The sequence below is a fragment of the Antechinus flavipes genome, chromosome 4 (assembly GCF_016432865.1).
Source record: "Antechinus flavipes isolate AdamAnt ecotype Samford, QLD, Australia chromosome 4, AdamAnt_v2, whole genome shotgun sequence".
NCBI lineage: Eukaryota > Metazoa > Chordata > Mammalia > Dasyuromorphia > Dasyuridae > Antechinus > Antechinus flavipes.
The window spans coordinates 400,703,496-400,727,979 of NC_067401.1; positions in this window are offsets into that span (position 1 = coordinate 400,703,496).

A 24,484-nucleotide genomic window follows, 5' to 3' on the forward strand; every position below is an offset into this window, starting at 1 on the left:
TCAGCCCCAAAATACCTTAGTATGATTACATCAGTACAGCACACTGAGCATGTGCCAACTATAGAACCATTACATCACCATAACACACTGGGCATATGTTAACTATAAGCACCCCTGCTATAGATATGTAAATTCCTCTTTACTCTAAGTATTCCTTGCTTCAAGTAGAAAAAAGGTGTCACGCTTTCCTTGACTTCTCAGGAAGGCTGAGAGCCCTTAGGGAAGATGGGGAACCAAACCAGACATTGTCAGCATGTTCTCTCTGGGCTGAAGAGTCTTATACCTTACGTAGAGTCCCCCCACTATCTGAGGTCCTCTACATCAAGGCAAAATACTAAATACTTTAAATTTATTAATTTAATCTTCACAACAATCATAGGAGGTAAGTGCTATATTCTTATTTTTATGGATGATAAAATTGAAACAAATATTAAACAACCTGTATTAGACAAAAGGCTAAGCCTATAATGGTCTAATAATATATTTTAATTCATATCTTCTATACATTAAGGTCACTATGCCAACTAGGTGCCACAAGTGAGAAAGCATCCAGGAAAGATTTATATCCTGCATGTCCATTCACATAGTGGACTTCCAGGTCCTATTTTTGATGGAAATTCAAAGGCAGAAACGAGGCATTGACCCACTCTTAACACCATACACCAAGATAAGCTCAAAATGGGTTCATGACCTAGGCATAAAGAATGAAATTATAAATACATTGTGTTAAGAGTTCAAATGTTGGAGTTTGTTCTTCTCAGAGCACAGCTGGTTTAGAGGCTTGGAGCCCTTCGGATGTCTCCAAATCCAAAGGTTCTGTCCTTCAGCCTCTGCCTCTGCTTTCTTCTGCCTCCAACCAAGACAGAGATGGAAGGTCTCTCTTATCTCCCTCTGGGGAGCCCAGCCACCAACTTGCCGCGGAGAGAGGGCTTCTGGCGTCCAGCCACCAACTTGCCGCGGAGAGAGGGCTTCTGGCATAGCTCCCCTGGAATCCGTCAAAAGTGTTCTCTGCACCAGAGTCGTTCCTCTCGAGTCCAGCGCGATCAGCCAGCCAAGAGGAAAAAGTGTGTTCTGGAATGGCTGTCTCGCCTTATATGTGAACCTTCTGAGAGAATGGGATTATGGGTTTTCTTCCATAGTGCTCTCTGGCCCAAAGAGCTTTAAGGTGTGGACTCCCTTGAAGTTAGAAAGTGTACTTTGTGAAGCTAGCATACTTGTGGACTCCAATGAGTAAAGGTGGGAACACAAGCCTTGTCTTGATTAGTTCTACTTAGTACCTTGTTTCAGGTTCTGGCCAAAACAACTTCTTGTAAGATTAGATCAACTCTAATTACTTAGCAGTTAGTAAGGATTCCAACAGCTATATTCTTATTTTTATGGATGATAAAATTGAAACAAATATTAAACAACCTGTATGAGACAAAAGGCTAAGCCTATAATGGTCTAATAATATATTTTAATTCATATCTTCTATACATTAAGGTCACTATGCCAACTAGGTGCCACAATGGTAGAATCACTGCAATATCAAAATTGACAACTCATAATTTGTGCTTAAAGAGTTCAAATAAGGGAAAAGGTACTGCCTTCCTAGGCAGTCCATATTTTGTTAAACAAGCTGTTTATTTTCTAAACATGTGCATAGATAATTTTCAATATTCACCCTTGCAAAATTTTGTGTTTCAATTTTTTTCTCCCTCCCTTCCCCCTGAAATTTCCCCTTACATGGCAAGTAACCCGATATATGTTAAATGTGCAAATATTCTATACATATTTCCACCTTTGTCAAGAGAAATCAGATCAAAAAGGAAAAAAAAATGGGAGAAAACAAAATGCAAGGAAATGACAACAAAAAAGTGAAAATACTATGCTCAATTTCCATATCCTCTTTCTCTGGGTACAGAAGGCTCTCTCCAACACAAGACCATTGGAACTGGCCTGAATCATCTCATTGTAGAAAAGAGCCACGTCCATCAGAATTGATCATCAGATAATCTTGTTGCCATGTATAATGATCTCCTGGTGCTGCTCATTTCACTTAGTATCAGTCCATGTAAGTCTCCCCAGGTCTCTCTGAATGCATCCTGCTGATTATTTCTTATAGAAGATAACATAACATAATATTCCATAACATTCAAATACATTAACTTATTTAGCCATTCTCCAAATGATGGGCATCCACTCAGTTTTCAGTTCCAGGAGGCAAATGTGGGTCTTTTCCCCTTTTTATAATCTCTTTGGGATCCAGGCCCAGTAAAGACATTGCTGGATCAAAGGGTATGCAAACTTTGACAGCCCTTTGATCACAGTTCCATATTGATCTCCAGAATGGTTGGATCAGTTCACAACTCCAAAGTATTTTTCCACATCCCTTTCAAATTCATCATTAGCTTTTCCTGTCATCTTAGACAATCTGAAAAATGTGTAGTGGTACCTCAGAGTTGCCTTAATTTGAAGTTCCTTAATCAATAGTGATTTAAAGCATTTTTTCATTTGACTAGAAATGGTTTCAATTTCTTCATCTGAAAAATATCTGTTCATATCCTTTGACCACTTATCAATTGGACAATAGCTTATATTCTTATCAATTTGAGTTAATTCTCTATTTAGAAATCAGTCCTTTATCAGATATAAGCTGATATAAAAGTTTGTTTCCCACCCCCACCCCCCCACCCCCCAGTTTACTGCTTCCCTTCTAAACTTGTCTGCCTTGGTTTTGTACAAAAACTTTTAAACTTAATATAACTTAAATGATCTATTTTGCATTCCATAATGTGCTATAGTTCTTTTTTGACCACAAATTTCTGCTTTTTCCACAGATCTAAAGAGGTAGCCTGTCCTTTCTTCTAATTTGCTTATAAAATCACTATGTCTAAATCATGAACCCATTTTGATCTTATCATGGTATAGGGTATAATGTGTGGATCAATGGCTATTTTCTGCCATTCTGACTTTCAATTTTCCAAGCAATTTTCGTTAAAAAGTGAGTTCTTATCCCAGAAGCTGGGATCATTGGGTTTATAAAATATTATATTATTTTAGTTATTGACTATTTTATCTTTGTGAATCTAACCTGTTCAACTGTTGGAATAATCTGTTTCTTATACAGTACCAAATGGTTTTGATTACTGTTGCTTTATAATATAGTTTTAGGTCTGGTACAGCTAGGCCACTTTCATTTACATTTTTTCATTCTCTTTCTTCTTCCAAATGAACTTTCTTATGTTTTTAGCACTGTAAAATAATGTCTTGGGAGTTTAATAGGTAAGGCAGTAATCAGTAGATAATTTAAGTAGAATTCTCATTTTTATTATATGAGCTCAGCCAACCCACGGGCACTTGATATTTTTCCATTTGATTAGATCTAACTTTATTTGTGTGAAGTGTTTTGTAATTGTGTTCATATAATTCCTAACTATGTCTTGGCAGGTAAACTCCCAAATATTTTGTACTACCTATAGTTATTTGAAATGGAATTTCTCTTTATATATCCTGCTGCTAGATTTGGTTGAATACATGTAGAAATGTTGATGATTTATTATGTGGATTTATTTTGTATTCTGCAATTTTACTAAGTTGTTAATTGTCTCTGGTAATTTTTTAGTTGATTGTCTAGGATTTTCTAAGTACACCATCATATCATCTGCAAAGAATGGTAATTTGGTTCCCTAATTACCTACTCTAAATCCTTTAATTTCTTTTTCCTTTTCTTATTGCTAATACTAATATTTCTAATACAATAATAAATAGTAATGTTGATAGAGGACAAACTTGTTTCACCCCTAATCTTATTGGGAATGGCTCTAGTGTATCATCATTACATATGATTCTTGCTGTTGGTTTTAAATATATGCTCAGATCATTTAAGGAAAACTCCATTTATTCCTATATTCTCTGGTGTTTGTTTTTTGATGTCACTTTTTTATTAAATGTATTTATTTTTATTACAAATTGCTTTATAAATTCAGTCCCAATAGTCCTTTTCTGGATGCAAATGGCATTTCTATCCAAAGTTTATTGAGATTTCTTTGGATTACTGAACCACTGCAAATCAAGTCTTTAATAGTTGATGATTACACATTCTTGCTGTTATTGTGCACAGTGTATTCCTGCTTCTGCTTATTTTGCTCAGAATCAATTCATGTAAATCTTTCCAGACTTTTCTAAAACCAGTTTGTTCAAATTTTAATAGAACATGTTGGGAGAGCAAAAGCAAAACAAAAGGGAAAAATGATGGGGCAGATTTAAAAAAGAGAAAAAAAGTCAACATAGCATATGGTGATTTACATTCAGTCCCAATAGTCCTTTTCTGGATGCAAATGGCATTTCTATCCAAAGTTTATTGAGATTTCTTTGGATTATTGAACCACTGCAAATCAAGTCTTTAATAGTTGATGATTACACATTCTTGCTGTTATTGTGCACAGTGTATTCCTGCTTCTGTTTATTTTGCTCAGCATCAATTCATGTAAATCTCTCCAGACTTTTCTAAAACCAGTTTGTTCAAATTTTAATAGAACAATGATATTCCATTATCTTTATATACCCCAACTTATTCAGCCATTTCCTAATCGATGGACATCTACTCATTTGCCAGTTCTTTGCTAGTACTAAAAGAGCTGCCATAAGCATTTTTTTTTTTTTTTGCACATATAGGTCCTTTTCCTTCCTTTAGGATTTCCTTGGTAAACAGACCCAGTAATGGCCCTGCTGGGTCCAACTAAATGAACAGTTTTATAGCCATTCGTGCATACTTCCAAATTGCTCTCCAGAATGATTGGATCATTTCACAACTTCACCAACAATGCATTAGTGTTCTAGTTTTCCCACATCCCCTCCAACACATATCAATTTCTTTTCTTGTCATCTTAACCAATTTGAGATTTATGAGATAGTACCTTGGAGTTGTTTTAATTTGCATTTCTTTAATCAATAGTTTTTTTTTTTTTTTTTTTTTTTTTTTTTTACATAACTACAAATGGCTTTAATTTCTCATTTGAAAATTGTTCATATCCTTTAATCATTTATCAATTTGGAAATGATTTTGTATTCTTATAAATTTGACACAGTTCTTTACATATTTTAGAAATGAGACTTTTATCAGAAACTCTTTAGTGTTTTTAATAGGAATGGGTGTTGAATTTTGTCAAATGTTTTTCTGTGTCTATTGAGATAACCATATAATTTCTGTTAGTTTGGTTATTGATATAGTCAATTATGCTAATAGTTTTCCTAATATTGAACCAGCCTTACATTCCCGGTATAAATCCTACTTGGTCATGGTGTATTATCCTGAAGATAACTAGCTGTGATTTCTTTGCTAATATTTTATTTAAGATTTTTCATCAATAGTCATTAGAGAAATTGGTCTAGAATTTTCATTCTCTGTTTTGATCCTATCTGGTTAAGCTATCAGAACCACATCTGTGTCATAAGTAGGACTCCTTCTTTCCCCATTTTTCCAAATAGTTTGTATAGTATTGAAATTAATTGTCCTTTAAATGTTTGGTACAATTCTCTTGTAAATCCATCTGCCCTGGAGATTTTTCTTAGGGAGTTGATAAATAATTTAAGCAATTTATTTTTTTCTAAAATGGGACTATTTAAGTAATTTATTTTCTCCTCTGTTAATCTGGCAATCAATATCTTTTTAAAATATTCATTCATTTCACTTAGATTATCATATTATAGCTCCTTATTATCACTCTGTTTTCCTCTTTATTAGTGGAAAGTTCACCCTTTTCATTTTGATACTTAATAATTTGATTCTCTCCTTTATTTTTTCTAACCAAATTAACTAATGTTTTATCTATTTTGCTTTTTTAAAAATAAAACCAACTTTTAATTTCATTTATTACTTCAATAGTTTTCTCACATTCAATTTTATTAATCTTCTCTTTTATTTTCAGAATTTCAAATTTTGTATTTAATTGGAGGTTTTTCATTTGTTCTTTTTTTAGCTTTTTTAGTTGCATGACCCATTCATTGATCTTCTCTTTCTCCATTTTATTCACATAAGCATCTAAAGATATAAAATTTCCCCTAAAATCTGCTTTGGCTGCATTCCATAAACATCCCATAATGTTGTCTCATTATTGTCATTCTCTTGCATGAAATTATTAATGGTTTATATGATTTGTTGCTTAACATATTCATTCTTTAGGATTAGATTAAACTATTAGTTTTTGTTCTATTTTTTCCCTGGCTTTTTATTATATGTACTTTTTATAACATCATGATCTGAAAAATATACATGTACTATTTCTTCCTTTCTGCATTTGATTTTCTGTTTTTATGCCGTAATACATTGTCAATTTTTATGTATATTCCATATATCTCAGAGGAAAAAATATATTCCTTTCTATCTCCATTAAATTTTCTCCAAAGATCTATCATGCCTAATTTTCTGAAATTCTATTTACCTCCTTAACTTCATTCTTATCTATTTAGTGGTATGATTTATCTAGTTCTGAGAGAGCAATGTTGAGATCCCTCATTAGTATAATTTTGCTGTTTCTTATAATTGTCAACTACTACTCTAGAAATTCTGATGCTATACCACTTGGTGAGTATATGTTTACTACTGATATTACTTTATTATCTATGATACTCTTTAACAAGATATAGTTTCTTTCATTATCTCTTTTAATTAGATCTATTTATGGTTTTGTTTTATCTGCAATCAAGATTCCTACCTCTGTTTTGTTTTGTTTTGTTTTTTACTTTAGATAAAACATAATAGATTCTGTTCCATCCTTTTACCTTTAATCTCTATGTATCACTCTGTTTGTTTCTTATAAATAAGATATTGTAGGATTCTGGCTTTTAATCCAGTATACTATCTGCTTCCATTTTATGAGAGAATATATCCCATTCACATTCATAGTTAAAATGACTAATTCTGTATTTATCACCATCTTATTTTTCCCTAATATACTTATCTTTTTCTTTTCCCCATTTCCATCTTTCCCAGTATTTTGTTTCTGTTCACTATCTTCCTCAAACAGCTCTCCCCTTTTTACAGCCCTTCCCTCACCCTTTCTTATCCCTTTACTTTTCTACTTCTGTTCTCCCTTCTATTAGCTTCCCCCTTTTCTTTTCCCTTCCCCCTCCTACTTTCCTATAGGTTGAGACAAGTGTTTCTATGAAATTAAATGTGTCTGATATTCTCTCTCTGAGATAAATCTGATGAGATTAAGTTTCACACAAAGCTCATCTCACTCTGTTCTTTCCCTCAGTTGGAATAGGTCTTTTTGCCTCTTTATGAGATGAAATTTACTACATTTTACTTCCCTTTTCTCTTCTTCCAGTATAATCCCTTGTTCACTCTGGGTTTCTTTTTTATGGCATTATAATAAAGCGAACTTATACTTATACTCTCTATGTATACTTCTAACAAGATACAGTTCTCAAGAGTTAAATATATCATCTTCCCATATGGAATGTAAACAGCTTAACAGAAAACATGTTTGTTTCTTTTCTTTTTATCTTTTTATGCTTCTCTTGAGTTCTGTATTTGAAGATCAAATTTTTTGTCCAGATTCAGACTTTTCATCAAAAACAAATGAAATCCACTTATTTCACTCAATCGCCATCTTCTTCCCTGGAAGATAATACTTAATTTTACTGGATAGTTGATGCTTAGCTGCAAATCAAGCTCTTCTGTCCTTCTGTATATTATATTCCAGGCCCTTCAGTTCTTTAAAGTGGAGATTGCAAAGTCCTGGGTGATCATGACTGTGCCTCTGATATTTGAATTGTTTCTTTATGGTTACTTGCAATATTTAAAGGCATTGTTTTTTTCATTGGATTTTTTTTCATTTTATAAATTCTGTTTTTCAAGGAATTGTTTTCTTTATGTTGTCAAATCGACTTTTAAGGAGATATGTTCTTTTTCCATTTCACTAAATCTCTTTTTAAAGGAGTATTCTTCAGAAACTTCAGTGCTCAGCTGTCTTCTTGCTCCAGCTGCTATGACTAATTAAAACAGACCTTTCCTAAAGTTCCTCCAAAATATTTTCTGCTAGAAATTTGTTGCACTCAAAATATTTATAGCCTTTTTCAATCCAAAACACATTCAGAGGCTTTATCTGGTATTGATCTGATAGAAACCAAGAAGAGCTCAGACAAAACCTGTCTATTCTCAACTCTTTGTTCCTGCTGCCATTTAACTTTTTAACAACTTTAATTGTTTTTTTTTTTTCCTCCAATATCTAATCTAAATTTGTTATTTTACAATTTCTACCCACCACTTCTGGTCCTCCCCTTTGGAATTATATGGAATAAGTACAATTTGTCTTTACATTAAATTTTCCATTAAATATTTATAACCAATTATAATGTTTCTCATTAATCTTTACTTCTAATAAGCTAAACATTTCTTATTCTTTCAAATAATTCTTATATCAATTAATCAATAAATATATTAAGCACCTATTATGGATCAGGTACTATGCTAGCTATTGGCAAAACAAAGAGAAGGGAAAGATAATCATTGCCCTGAAAGGAATTACAATCTAATGGAGGAAAATAAGATATAAGGAAATATGTACAAAACAAGATTTTACACACACACACACACACTTTTATGAAATAATGAATAAGAAAGTAATATAATTAGGAATGGTTGGGGAAAATGTCCTAAGATGATGTTTTACTTGAGATTTAGACATATATCTAAATGATTATAAAATAATGTAAAAGACATAAAGAAACCAGTAGGTGGATTTGAGGAGGGAAAGTACTTTAGACATGGGAGATAGCTAGAGAAAATGTTCAGTATTCTCATATTGTGAGGGATGTAGAAGACCCTTACCCAAAGTGACTACTCAGAGATCATTCAGTAAAAAGCAGAAAAGTTGTTTATTGAAAACTTCTGCCAAAGAAGAATTAGAGATCATTATTGATTACAAAATAGAAAAATTTGATTACATCAAATTGAAAAGTTTCTGTACAAACAAAACTAATGCAGACAAGATTAGAAGGTAAGCAATAAACTGGGAAAACATTTTTACAGTTAAAAGTTCTGATAAAGGCCTTATTTCCAAAATATGTAGAGAATTGACTATAATTCATAAAAATATTATGGAATATTATTGTTCTGTAAGAAATGACCAGCAGGATGAATATAGAGAGGCTTGGAGAGACTTACACGAACTGACGCTAAGTGAAATGAGCAGAACCAGGAGATCATTATATACTTCAACAACGATACTGTATGAGGATGTATTCTGATGGAAGTGGATTTCTTCGACAAAGAGACCTAACTCAGTTTCAATTGCTCAATGATGGACAGAAGCAGCTACACTCAAAGAAAGAACACTGAGAAATGAATGTAAACTGTTTGCATTTTTGTTTTTCTTTCCGGGTTATTTTTACCTTCTGAATCCAATTCATCCTGTGCAACAAGAGAACTGTTCGGTTCTGCACACATATATTGTATATATATTGGATATACTGTGACATATTTAACATGTATAGGACTGCTTGCCATCTGGGGGAGGGGGGAGAGAGGGAGGGGAAAAATCGGAACAGAAGTGAGTGCAAGCGATAATGTTGTAAAAAATTACCCTGGCATGGATTCTGTCAATAAAATGTTATAATTATTAAAAAAAAAAAAAAAAAAGAAAGAAAGAAAAGAAAGAAAAATTCTGGAGGATGAGCCATCTCATCATGAAATAAGAAAGAGAAAGCTCATGGTAGGAGGGCTAGAGAAGTAGTAAAGATACATAGCTTTTACACAAGAGATTACATTACAAGTAAGAGAACACTGAGAAGGTGAGGGGGAGGCATCTAATTGGTTGTTGCTATTTGGAAGGATTGGAATGGAAAGTTTCTGCTTCCCTGAAATCTCCTGATTTCTAGGAAACAGAAAATCAGGCCATCAGGCTTAATCAAGCAGATAGTGGTCAAGCTAATAGACTAAATATTGATAAATATTAGTCAAATACCAATAAATGTCATCAGCTCAGGTTAAGTAAATATGTTTATAGCTGGCCAAGGCTCAAGTAAATATGAGTCTGAACATATTATATAGGTCATAAGGGAAACATAGAAATAATGAAAATACAGAAAAAGAATTCATACATTCTTGTAAGTTCTTCACATTATCTCTCTCTATTCCACACAATATGATATCATAAATAAGTCACTTGTCTGTCTTAGTTGTTTTTCTATAGACCCTTTCCAAGTTATTGATATCTTTTTTTTTAACTTTATTTAAGTTGTCATGTCTCCAACTAAAATCAGTACTTTAGATGTCGTTAGTTCAGGGTAAAGTATAGAGAAAAATTTTATATTTTTAGTAGTTACAGCTTAATGTAGCCCCAAGAATGAATTAATTTTTTATGCCTTTATCTTATTTCTTCCTTCCTCCCTTCTTTTTTTTCTTTCCTTCTTTCTCTCTTTTTCTTTTTCTTTCTCCCTCTTTCTTTCTTCCTTTGTTATGCCACAGTTCTCAGTTTCCATAATTATCCTGACCCAGTGCTGACTCAGTTTCCCTGCTTCTAAAAGCTCAGTCCTGCAAAACCTCCTCTCCCTCTTTATCAGAATAATTGATAAGAATAAAAGATCTTATGTTTTAGAATATCAGAATGCCTCTCCCCATCCCAAGCTATCAGAATGTCAGATACCGTCTTATTCCTCATCTCCTGGTTGCCTCCCCTCATTATGTCATCACCATGTCTGGTGATGGCTCACCTCACACTGCAGAGTCTTGTTACCGCTCTCAGCACCCTGACTCCGCCCCTACCTCAGTCACTTGTATATATGTCATTGAGAACTCTGATTGGCTGCTGGATTCTTGGAGAGGATAGTCTCATTCAGCCCTGGGACCAAGCCATGGATCTATTTGCCCAGTAAATCTCTCCATTTAATAAACTATTAAATACTCTTTGATCTCTATCTTGTTCAGTTTCTCCAGCATTACACCTTTACTCATTTCTTTCTTTCTTTCTCCTCTTTCATTCTTTCCTTGCCTTCTCTTTTTCTTTCCCTCTTTTTCTTCCTTCCTTCCTATCTTTTTTCCTTCCTTTCTTCCTTTCTTCCTTCTTTCTTCATCCATTCATTTATTCATGTTTTTCTTTACTTATTTCTATCTATCTATCTGTCTGTCTATCTATCTAATTTTGGTCTCCATTCCACCCTCCCTTCCTTTTCTTCCATCCATGCTCATTTTAGTGTTCATTAACTTCAAAAAAAAAAAAAAATTAATGGGCAAAATAAATCTAGGTAAGCAGCTTTTCAAAAAAAAATTTTTCTCTACCAATATCATCTTATCCTGATCCAGCAGTTTGGTAACCCTGTCAAAACACAAGTAAGGCTAGTCAATCAGTCAGTCACTAAACATTTATTATTTACTATGTTTCAGGCACTGTGCTAAGAGCTGCAGAGATATGAAAAAAGTCAATAGCTAGTTTCTGCTCTAAAAAAAAGCTCACAGGGAGATAACTGAGGAGAAGATATCCAAACAACTACATTTAAATAAGCTATATATAGGATAATGAGACACAATAAAGGAGAAACACGTTAGATTTATGAGATTGGCGAAAGTTTCTTTTGGAAGGTGGGCTTTTAGGTGGGACTCAATGGAAGCCAAAGAAGTCAAAAGTCATAGATGAGGGAGAGGATTTGAAGCCTTGAAGAAAGTCAGTGAAAAAACACTCAGAATTATAGAATGGAGCATTTTGTTCAAAGAACAGTAAGGAGGGCCATTGTTCCTGCATCTCAGAATAAGAAAAGATGTAAAGATGTAAGAAAATAGGAAAGGCTGGTGGGGATAGAGGGAAGTAAGATGACCTATTGTGCATACAATGGGACAATCACCTCCTTTGGGACAATCACCTCCTTTATACTATATACTGTGCTTAAACGAGAACAGCCAAAGCAGTCAGAGATCTTTTTGTTTAATATTACTCTTGTCTCATATAGAGATTGTTGATTAAAAATATCTCTACGTCTTTTCATATGAACTGTTGTCTGGGCATGACTTCAATATGCTTCACTTCAACATTTTGAAATTTAATATTTATTCAATTTCATATCCTGTTCTTGATTATGGCTCTTTATAACCATCATAATCTTTTTTAATGATCCAGCCATGTTCACTGGTCTACAGTCATAAAAGAGAACATTTTATTTCCTAATCCCTTCCTTTCCTCTTCCCCCTCTCTGTTTACCTAAATTTTCTAATCTGTAAAAATAGGAATAATAATAATATCTATCTCCTACTATTATTTTGAAGATTAAATTAGATATTTGTAAAACACTTAGCTGTCTTTATAAATATTATTATTATTGGTGATTGTTCCATTATAATAATATTTCAGAGGACTAGTTGACTGTTAAAATATTTCATTAATTCATCAGAATCACATCTAAATTTAAAGAACACATAATATAATTTCATGTTTGCTAAGAATGGATCATTGTAATAAAGTTTTTTTTTTCTTTTAATATTTATTATCTTTATTTCTCCTGAAATTGAAAAAAAAATCAAGCAGTGCAATGGCAATCACCAAGAAACATTACTTAGTCCATTATATTTTGGGATCCTTGAAGGTAGGGACAAGGGTTTTTTATTTCTTTTTCTATCTCCAGTCTTTAACAGAAGATGTTTAATAAATGCTTATTGATTAATAGATTGATTTTATCTCTGTCTTAAATGATGGTATAACTACATAATTAAATTCATGTAATGCTCTTCTGTTTTCAATATGTTAAGCTAAACTAATTAATACTTGCTAGGGATTTCTATCACTCTATCACTACAGGGTTACTAGCAGCAATCACTGATAACTTTCATTTACATAGAACTTTAAAGTTTGCAGAGTGCTTTAAAGACTATATCTTTTTTGAGTTTCCCAATGACCGAGGAGGTAGATGCTATTATTAGTTTGTGAATGAGGAAAGTTAGATAGAGATAAAGTTATTTGCCCAAGATGAAGGAAGACTATTATAAATTGATGTCTAAACTTTGTAAGCCTTTTCTCCATTTTTTTTTAGAATTAATTTCTCAAAGATTTCTAGGGGAAAATGTACAAATAAGTATTCTGAAATGGCAAGATTTCATATTTTTCTATGTAGGAAATTGAGTTTTTTGCTAGTTTTGAACATATTAAAAATATGGAATTTTTCTAAAGCGATGTTGCATCCCAGGTGAACCAAGGAGTGTGTGTGTATAACCCTGATGTGTATTATGTACACTCATGGCTGTCTGTGTGCTTGCATGGGTGTGTATGTGTATGTGTATTTTCCTGATCTCATATGACAATTAGGTGTCATAGTGAATAAATACTGCATATGAGGTCAAGAAAAGTACTTCAAATCCGTCCTTAGAGCATTCTATTTATGTGACCCTAAGAAAGAATTACGCACTGCACATGTAAATTTTCTCATATGTAAAATGAAGATTAATATCTAATATCACCTTATTTCTAGGGCTAGAATGAGGATAAAACCAGATAATATTTATAAAGCTTTTTGAAAACTTTAAAGTGTTATATAAATGCCAATTATTATAATAAATGCTGGCTATTCTAAGTACTAAGTGAATGCTGAGAATGTCTTGAAAATTGGAATAGCTTGTTATAGAAATCAATGTAATATATATATATATTCAAAATATGGAATCTGCTAACATGTTCTTATTCTTGTTATTTTCTCCCACTCCTCTCTGAATGGACTCTTGAAACTTAAAGCAGCATTGTTTTCAAATGCTAAAATGTTATTGGACATAAAAAAGTTTCCCCAAACCATAAGCAAACTTTATAATAATTTTCCAGAAGGGATCACTGCTAAAGTCAATTAATTAAAACTACTGTGGTTCAATATATTCCATTTAATGCAGAGGCTGAATTGTTATGAAAAAGGAAATCCATTGAGCCATGCATAGCATTGACTTACTAAGTGAGAAAAGAGGTAAAATACAGATTTGAACTGATCTATATGGTTAATAATAGAAATTATGTCCACTCTATCTTTAGATATATATTAGTCAATAATTTAATTTGGAAAAAATAAAAATCAATGATTTGAATGATATATTTTCTCTATAAGATAATGTATTACAAGTATAAAATTCGAACCCATATTTATGCCTGCTATTTCAGAAATGCAATAATACCATGCATCCATAATGTACAGTACTTTTCAAAATACTGATATGCCTACAGATATATTAAATCTAGAAAGAATAACATAAGATTTTAAATTCTAGGTAATTTTGTTAATTTAGAGGTTTTTAAAAAGTAAATGTGTGGCGATCCTAAAAAGAAATGCAAATTCATATATTTCTATATGTAAGAAATTACCTTTGGTTCTCAAATTATATGAAAGGCAATATGGAAAGAATAATAAAGCATTAAAGTTTTATATTTATGTCTATTTATTAAAGAACAATAGAATGACAAAATTCACTGGATGGTTCATACCTTAAGATAAAGGAATGAGAAAACTCATTTGTAGTACAAATAGTCATTATTTTATACTGCTTGGAATGATGTTGATTTTTTAAAACTATTTTTGTGACAAATATCTTAATTGTATGATAGAAAGGAGATATTTATCTTTCATTTTCTTGGGAGTATTTTGACATTGCTGCCATATTTTTTCTTGAACTTTCAGAGAGTGATTTAGTATGATATTAAAGAAGACAATATATAAGTCAGTGTTAAAATCTCTTCATGAAAGTCTTCATTCCCAAGAATTAACTTGAAAATCAAATTTTGAGAAGCAATGGGGCATAGTATAAAGAACTTATATCAGAATCACGAATTTCAAGATTCAATTCTAATCTCTAAAAAACTTTCAAGGTCACAATGATCAAGTTACTTCTCAGTATCAGAGGAATATTTCTAATTTTAAGTTTCAGGGAAACTGGTAATCATCATTAATAGCAAACATTTTCTCATCAAGATCTTCATATACAGAAAAAATAATCACAGATATGGAGAAAAACAATTAAAAATAAAATTTCAACTAACTAAATTGTATTATTTTTTCTCAGAAGTACAAAATAGAGACAAATAAATGGTCTTTGGTCTCTCTCTCCACAAAATATGTAATTTCCATTAGTGATCCTGCAGTCATATTATCCTTTTGAGCCTACTCAGAATGTCAAAATCATTAAAAAGAAAATTTTTAAGTGGTCTAAAAATCCAAATAGATTTTTAGTGGTTTAGTAAGGAATCTGTAACATAAACCATTCTATTTTAAAGGACATTGTTCAGATCGGATTTAAAGGTTTTACGAGGATAAAAAGAACAATAATATAGAAAAAAATATTTTTCTAAAAGAGGAGGCAAAATAAATCTGCTATCTAAGATCATGATTTTTACATAATTAAACATTACAAAAGATATATCAAAGTAGTTAATAAACAAAACTAGAAAATAATTAAAGTATTCAATTAATATATGTTTTGAATGCTTTGGCAATCTAATCCTAATGGGTTATTAAACGCCACAGCATGGAGACAGGGTATTAGAATGGGGAAAAAAAAAACAAAAACAAAAACAAAAAAAAAAACCAAAAAACTAGAAGTTAGCATGTTGAAAAGATGTTTTTACTTTTTGAAAGTAGAAGAAAAAGCAAATGCCAAATGATTAAGAACATGATTTTTAGGACTTAACCTTGAAAGGAAATGTTGTAATTTGGCAAGCTATAAAAAATGTCCCACGGTTATTATCTAAGAAACCTAATAAAAGGCAATAGACAGGTAGAAAGAAGCCTCTACTACCCACATTAAAATTATTTCAAAGTTTCTGTTAGAATTCCATTTGAAGGTGTTGTTTAGTTTAGAGTTAAGAAGTGAGCCTAGAAAATGAAGTCAATAGACCAAGCAGGATATTACACATCCCCATTCCCCAAAGTAACCAAATTATAGGTAAGATGGCAGGTACCAAAAAATTTACCAACTGTATATACTGTCCTATACTTCCAGAGATAATAAGATACAACAAATATACTGGGAACCAGGTAAAATTGGCATCAAGAATACATATTGTATATTTTCTAAGAACCATTTCTTCATTCACTAATCCCATCACCATTATTTACAAAAATAAGTCAGTTGTAAATCAAACAAAAGCATTATTTGATATAGTTAAATAGACCAATTAAATTTATTTCCAAGCTGATGTTTTCATTATTTAACCACTGAATTAAATTTAAATTGACTTAATTTTACTCTCTTTTATTTTATCATCCTTGATCTTGCATCTTTGTTAATGTTGACATTGCTGAAGTTACATAACACCTATATATTTCCATCTTATAAAATTAGCATCAGATCAACATAGTATAAAGACAGTAATACTGTCTATGCCTAGGAGATGAAGCATAAGGAAGAGAAGGCAGGAATTGAGCCAGGAAAACTTGGGTTCAAATCATGACTCAGAAACTTAACACATCTATAAGTCTCACCAACCTAATTAATCGTTCTGAATCTCAATTTCTTTTTCTGTAAAATGAGAATAAGGACAATAGCACATTGTTCACTATGTTTTGATAATAATTAAACAAGATAATGTATATAGTCTTTTTTTGAAAATATTAGTTATTTAGTAAATAACAATTAAATGATTATCAGATGGGATTAATATACTATGAATTCATTTACATTTTAGACCAAGCCTTATTTCTAAAATATATAAAGAACTGACTCAAATTTATAAGAATTCATGCCATTCTCCAATTGATAAATGGTCAAAAGATGTGAACAGACAATTTTCAGATGAAGAAATTGAAACCATCTCTAGTCATATGAAAAGGTGTTCTAAATTACCATTGATCAGAGAAATGCAAATTAAGACAGATCTGAGATACCACTGCATACCTCTCAGATTGGCTAAGATGACAGGAAAAGATAATGATGATTATTGGAGGGGATGTGGGAAAATTGGGACACTGATACATTGTTGGTGGAACTGTAAAAAGATCCAGCCATTCTGGAGAGCAATTTGGAACTATGTTCAAAAAATTATCAAACTGTGCATACCCTTTGATCCAGCAGTGTTACTCCTGGGCTTATACCCCAAAGAGATATTAAAGAAGGAAAAGGGACCTATATGTGCAAGAATGTTTGTGGCAACCCTGTTTGTAGTGGCCAGCAACTGGAAAATGAATGGATGCCCATCAATTGGAGAATGGCTAAATCAGTTATGATATATGAATGTAATACGATATTATTGTTTCATAAGAAATAATCAATGGGATGATTTCAGAGAGGCCTGAAGAAACTTAAATGAACTGGTGATAAGTGAAATGAGCAGAACCAGAAGATCACTATACATGGCAACAAGAAGATTATAAGATAATCAATACTGATGGACATGGCTCTCTTCAATATGAGATGATGCAAACCAGTTCTAGATGTTCAATGATGAAGAAAGCCATCTACACCCAGAGAGAAGAAGAGGGAACTGAGGACCACAACATAAAATTTTATTTTCTTTCTTGGTTTTTTCCCTTGATTTGATTTTTCTTGTGCAACAAGATAATTGTATAAATATGTATACATATATTGGATTGGACATATATTTTTTTTTTACTATTTTTAACATATATTGGATTACTTGCCATCTAGGAGTGCGGGGGAAATTGGAACACAAGGTTTTGCAAGGGTTAATGTAGAAGAATTATCCATGATATGTCTTAAAAATAAAAATCTTTAATAAAAAATAGAGAAAATAAATAAATTTTAGTCCAAGAATGCTATTATATGATTTCCGTAACTCAGTCAATGTTACAACTCTGAGATACCACTACATGCCTGTCAGATTGGCTAGAATGACAGGGAAAGATAATGCAGAATGTTGGAGGGGATGTGGGAAAACAAGGACACTGATACATTGTTGGTGGAATTGTGAACACATCCAGCCATTCTGGAGAGCAATTTGGAACTATGCTCAAAAAGCTATCAAACTGTGCATACCCTTTCATGCAGCAATGTTTCTACTGGGCTTATACCCCAAAAAGATACTAAGAAGGGAAAGGGACCTGTATGTGCCAAAATGTTTGTAGCAGCCCTGTTTGTAGTGGCTAGAAGCTGGAGAATGAATGGATGCCCATCAATTGGAGAATGGTTGAGTAAATTGTGGTATGTGAACGTTAGGGAATATTATTGTTCTGTAAGGAATGACCAGCAGGATGAATACAGAGAGAACTGGCGAGACTTACATGAACTGATGCTAAGTGAAATGAGTAGAACCAGGAGATCATTATATACCTCAACAACAATACTGTTTGAGGATGTATTCTGATGGAAGTGGATCTCTTCGATAAAGAGAGCTAATTCAGTTTCAATTGATCAAGGATGGACAGAAACAGCTACACCCAAAGAAAGAACATTGGGAAATGAATATAAACTGCTTGCATTTTTGTTTTTCTTCCCTGGTTATTTATACTTTCTGAATCCAATTCTCCCTGTGCAACAAGAAAACTGTTCGGTTCTGCACACAGATATTGTATCCAGGATATACTATAACCTATTTAACATGTAAAGGACTGCTTGCCATCTAGGGGAGGAGGTGGAGGGAGGGAGGGGAAAAATTGGAACAGAAGTGAATACAAGGGATAATGCTGTAAAAAAATACCCTGGCATGGGTTCTGTCAATAAAAAGTTGTTAAAAACTCAGTCAATGTTAGCACCTACCAAAAATTTCAATATTGAGAGAGTATTTTGAATAATCTCATTTACCATTTTCTCCTTCACTGATAAGTTTGAACTTATTCCTTAATGGTTAAGATAGTCCCATCTTATCATATTCTCTCTATCCTAATAATTTTGAATAGGTCTGTTAGTGTAAAAACAACCACCACCACCACCACAACAACAAAAACCCAATATGCCTTATTATTTGCTACTTCACTCCTATCCTTATTGACTTTCCAATGTCCCATTGAAGATTTACTCAACTTTTTCACTCTGCTCTCTGGTATATATGTTCCATAGTTTAATAAATTTGCCTTAATTTTAAGCTATTTAAATGTTTGTTTTAATATGTTAATAAATTATGCAAGGTTTAAAATGTGTTTAAATGTTTAAAAATTTTGCAATGATGTAGTGATGCAGTGTATATTTTCTACCATTTTAACAGGTATAAAACTGAACTAATTATTATTTCCTTCAAATCTTCCCCAATTCTGAATTTCTCTATTGACTTATATGTAATCTTGGTCACCATATTTAAAAAAATAAAGATGTGAAAAAGTTACAATGATTTAAGGAAAAGAATGACATAAATATTAAAGAAAAACAGATCTTTTAAGGTACATTAGATTTGCCTGACATAACAACTAACTGACTACATCTGTACAATGTCAATAAAACGAATGGGGTGCAAGAGTAGCATCAAAATCACTTCTCCTGACAAGGTATAGATCAATTTACTCAAGAATAAATTGTCAAAAAAGAAATTTAAAAATAGCTTAGTCTTGATGATTTGTTTATAGAAGTAGAGGAATTTTTGGCAAGACTTTGAGACAAGATTTTGCCACCAAAAGCTTTGGAGAAATGATCCTTAATTATATCAGATTTATTGATCAAGATAAGTACATAAAAATGATAGAATGTGTATATTACATTAATATAGGCCACAAAACTTAAAATATTTGCCATATACCTTGCAAAACATAACCTAGTAATTATGAAAATTAACATTAAATAGGTAATACCATATTAAATATTATCTCCAGCCAATTTGAAATCAAAAGCTTAAAATATATGATGTCCTAGCAGAAAAAATAAAACCATGTGATAACCAGATGAGAAAAACATCATCCTGGATTTTATTACTTAACTTAAAACAGAGGTATTAAGCATCAGTAAACAAAACTCTTAAATGTATGAACCAGACTCAAATGTAATTTGGAATTATTTCATATGATTAGTGTTATTTTTCAATTATGTCTGAATCTTCATGAATCCTTGGGGTTTTCTCAAAAAAAGATATTGGAGTAGCTTGCTATTTCCTTTTTCAGCTTTTTTATATATACATGAGAAAATTGAGGCAAACAGGTTGAGCTCACTTCTAGTAAGTGTCTGAGATCATATTAAAAACCAGGTCTTCCTAACAACAGGCTATGCAATTCTATTTGCTAAGCTACCTAGTTGCCCAAGTATTTCATAATCATAGTTAAAATATAATTTAATGAAGTGTTAATTTTTAATTTTCTAAGTAAATAAATGACCCTCAGTGATCCCTTTCTATCTGAATTTGATACTCCTGGTCCAAGATATTTCAGTAAAATTTAATGGAGTTTTCAATGGAGTTATGAAAATTCTTTCAATGAAGTACATAGAAGATAAGATTACATTGCAACATTCAATTTATTTTTAAAGCAGTAATTTTATCCAGCTCTACAATAAATTGCAAAATATTCACCTCAAAAGAATAATAGAAGAATAGTTACCTGTCACAAGACTATTTCTATAAGCACTCAATCACATAGTTAAGTATCAGAGTCAGTTTTTAAAGCCAAGTCTTCTTGATGTCAAGTCTAGAAATCTCCCCTTTATGATAGCCACATTGCCCTTCAATCTATGTTAATGTCTATAATTTTAAATCAGTTGTAAAATATGTGTGAAGACATAAACCAATCTTTGTAAATTAGAAATGTCAATATAACTAATAGCAAAATGCAATTAGTGAAATAGTTTATTAATATAATCATTGCTATGGGCAATAATTAACATGAAAATTAATTTAATAACCTAGTGTAAGGAAACTTCTAATTACATAAATTATCATTAATATAGAAAACAATTGCCTTAGGATATTGCTTCTTGAAGATCATGTTAATAAACTCGATTAAAAATTCCTTGTTTGTTATATTTACCTGGTTATTTTACTGGCATACAGATTATATGGAATGATACCAAACTTGGAAGAAACCTTAATAATTTTCTATTTCAATTTCCTAATTTTTTACCTAGAGAAATTAGGATATAGAATTGTACCGAGTCATACAGATAGCTGATGGCAGATTTAGGATTAAGAGAGATCTTCTCATTGTCAAAACAATATTTTATATATGCTACTCTTCCTCCCAGCCAGTGAAATCAATAGACACATATGACACAAGATATTAACTTAAATTTTGTTTTCTGGGGTATATTTTTCTGGCAGTTAAAATTTTATTAAGAATTTCATAATTATGGATGAAAATTTATCTGCTGAAATATAAAACATGCTTTCTTCCCCCCTTCAGATATGACTTAACTAAAGTTATAAAGCAACCTACATTTATTTCAGTCAAAGAGCTCTGATTTCCTATATGCAAGTTCTTTCTCCACTGACATAGATTACAGCCCTTCAGAACTTTGTAAAACACCATGAGTTGATGTAGGCAAAACATTCAACACCTTGTGACTGATAGAATGATAAACCTTTTGGATTTTAGTGACTCTGTTCTTTTTAACACAAACATTCACAAAGGCCCATAATCAAAGATATTTCAATATTGCCAGAGTTGGAATGTTACTGACATGCCTTCAAGGAGAAAGGATCTTTATTGGTTATGTCTGGAACTTTTCTGAAGTTTATATATCATAGAACTAAAAGGCTCTAGGAATAAATACTGGATAGTTTCCCTTGATTTTACACATTATCAGGATATGATTTTTGATTAATATGTGACACAATTTATACATTATAATTTCTTTATCTTTGGGATGATTTATACACGACTTCCTATTTTCCTTTTAAAATTTTATTTCCTACTATTGTTACTTTATGCTAATTACTAATAAACTTATTAGACTAACTATATATGAGAGCAGGTCAAGGAGACCAGAATAAGTTCAATTTTAACACACACACACCCACATACATTCATGTGAATATATGAATATGAAAATATGTTATATCAAATGAGTGAAGGATTATTCAGAATTAAATACCAAGGTATTCTGATTAAAATCTCATCTTTTTCTCTGTAATGTCACACTATCATTTTCTCTTTTATTCTACACCAACTCACATGATAGAAGAGCATCCCTAAAGTACAAAAATAACAACCGCTAATATTTACATAGCACTTCCTATATCCTGTTAGTAATAATAACAACAATAATAATAAAATGCTAAGCATTTTATAACTATTATCTCATTTTATCCTCAGGACAATTCTGTGAGGTAGGAGCTATAATTATCCTCATTTTGCAGATAAACTGAGGCAAATAATGCTTAAGTGAGTTGCCTAGGGCCACATATCTATAAGTATTTGAATTGGATTTGTACTCACATGTTACTGAGTCTAGGCCAAATACTTTAATCAGTGTGTCACCTTGCTGCTTAGTTAATAAAAGAGACAGAGTATGAAATTACTCAGTCTGAAATTATCTTCAAATGCTTTAATTAAAAACCTCACCTTGAAATTTTACTAAAATCTATGAGAAAAGCTTTAATCTTTTGTGTATGGATTTTAGTCTTTGGTACATTATAAAGTCCCATTCTCTTTTAAGAGTACTCAATTTCCAAAAGTCACTAAATCAACTGCAGGTATTAGCTAAAACACTGAAAGAGTCTGATTTAATTAGCAATATGTTAATGTAAAAATTGTTTCAACAATAGCAACTGCAAAGGCAGAGACTAAAAACAGGATTCAAAATAGCTTCAAGGGCAAAATTTTAAAATATGGAAAATAGAATTATTTTGGTCATATGAAATATAATAATATAAATAGTAATACATTATTAATTCAGATGTTACTAATTTGAAATTTTTAATAATCATGGGAAAAGACTGATAATGCTTAACCTATCTGACGAAGGATTTCCTAAGAAAAATATAATTGTGAAAAAATGTTGCCTGGAGAATACATAGATTTACTTTTCTGTTTGTTTTGGGGTGGCTTAGAAGGTCTGATAATTACTTGGAATGGGGATTTCTTTCCTATCTTCTTTAGAATTTCTTTTAAAAGCAAATTACAGAAAGCAGTATGTCATACTTTACTGAAAAAATAATTTTTAAGATAGTAGTTCCATAATACTAATCAACACATTAAATAAACCTGATATTATATGCAACACCAGTCTCAAATCAACAACATTATTTCTTCTGTAAAGAAGGGAGTAAGCTGAACTTTCTTATAGCTATTTTAGAGATCAAGAATGGCTATTTTAATTGCATAATTTTTTCCCCCATTATCTATATCCATGATCTAAATTCCTGTAGTTTTGTGAATAAATGTTTTTTGGGCCTGCTCTTTTGGGCCTGTGCATACAATTTTTGCTTCTTCATCCTCCTGTATATTCTTCTTATACATTTTTTGTATGACACAATAACATTTCCTTACATATAGGTAATACAATTTTTTAAGCCATTTCTCACTAAATGGACATTTATTTCCAATTTCTTTTTGTTGAAACAAGTGGTGCTACAAATAATTTATTTTATATTTTGTGGGAACTTTATTTTTTATCTCTTATCCCTTGGAATAGTATTTTCATCAAGGCTCTAGCACCATCTTCTACAAGAAGACATTCCTGAACTTAATAGCTAAAACCAAAATTATTTTTGCTAGTATCTTCTATATACCTGAAAATATGAGAGAGATGCTGACTTCTGAGATTAAATACAGGGTAATTGAGTAGCATTTTATTTTTATCTTTGCATCTCCAATGCCAGGCTCTTTGAATGATTGATTGATTGATCAAATGAGATATATGCCTAACAGTAGTTCAGTAGGTAGGGACAAGTTGGTTTCATGGCAAGATACTGAATTGTTCTGCAAAATGGTTAGAACAATTCTAAGTTCACCACAGTGCATTAGTTACTTATCTGTGTCAGTCATGAATTTATCAAGTATTAACTTAGTGATAGGCACTGAGTTAAGTGATAAAGATAAAGGCAAGATTGCAAAGGAGCTCACATTCTAATAGAGAAGATAACACATAAATGAAGAGACATGCAAATATATATATGTGTGTGTGTGTGTGTATATATATGTGTATATATATATATATATATATATATAGAGAGAGAGAGAGAGAGAGAGAGAGAGAGAGAAAGAGAGAGAGAGAGAGAGAGAGAAATGAATGAGAGGGGATCATTTGAGTTGCCTCTTTTTTATTATAGCTTTTTATTTACAAGATATATGCATGGGTAATGCATTGACAATGGCAAAATCTTTTGTTTCAATTTTTCCCCTCTTTTCCCCCACCCCGTTCCCCAGATGGCAGGGGGTTATGTTAAATACAATATATATATATATATATATATCCATAGTTATTTTGCTGCACATGAAAAATTGGACTTTGAATAACATACAATTAACCTTTGAAGGAAATCAAAAATGCAGGCAGACAAAAATAGAGGGGGATTGGAAATGCTATGTAGTGGTTCACACTCAATTCCCAGAGTTCTTTCCCTGGGTGTAGTTGGTTCTATTCATTATTGAACAAATGGAACTGGTTTGGTTCATCTCATTGTTGAAGATGGCCACTTCCATCAGAATACATCCTCAAACAGTATTGTTGTTG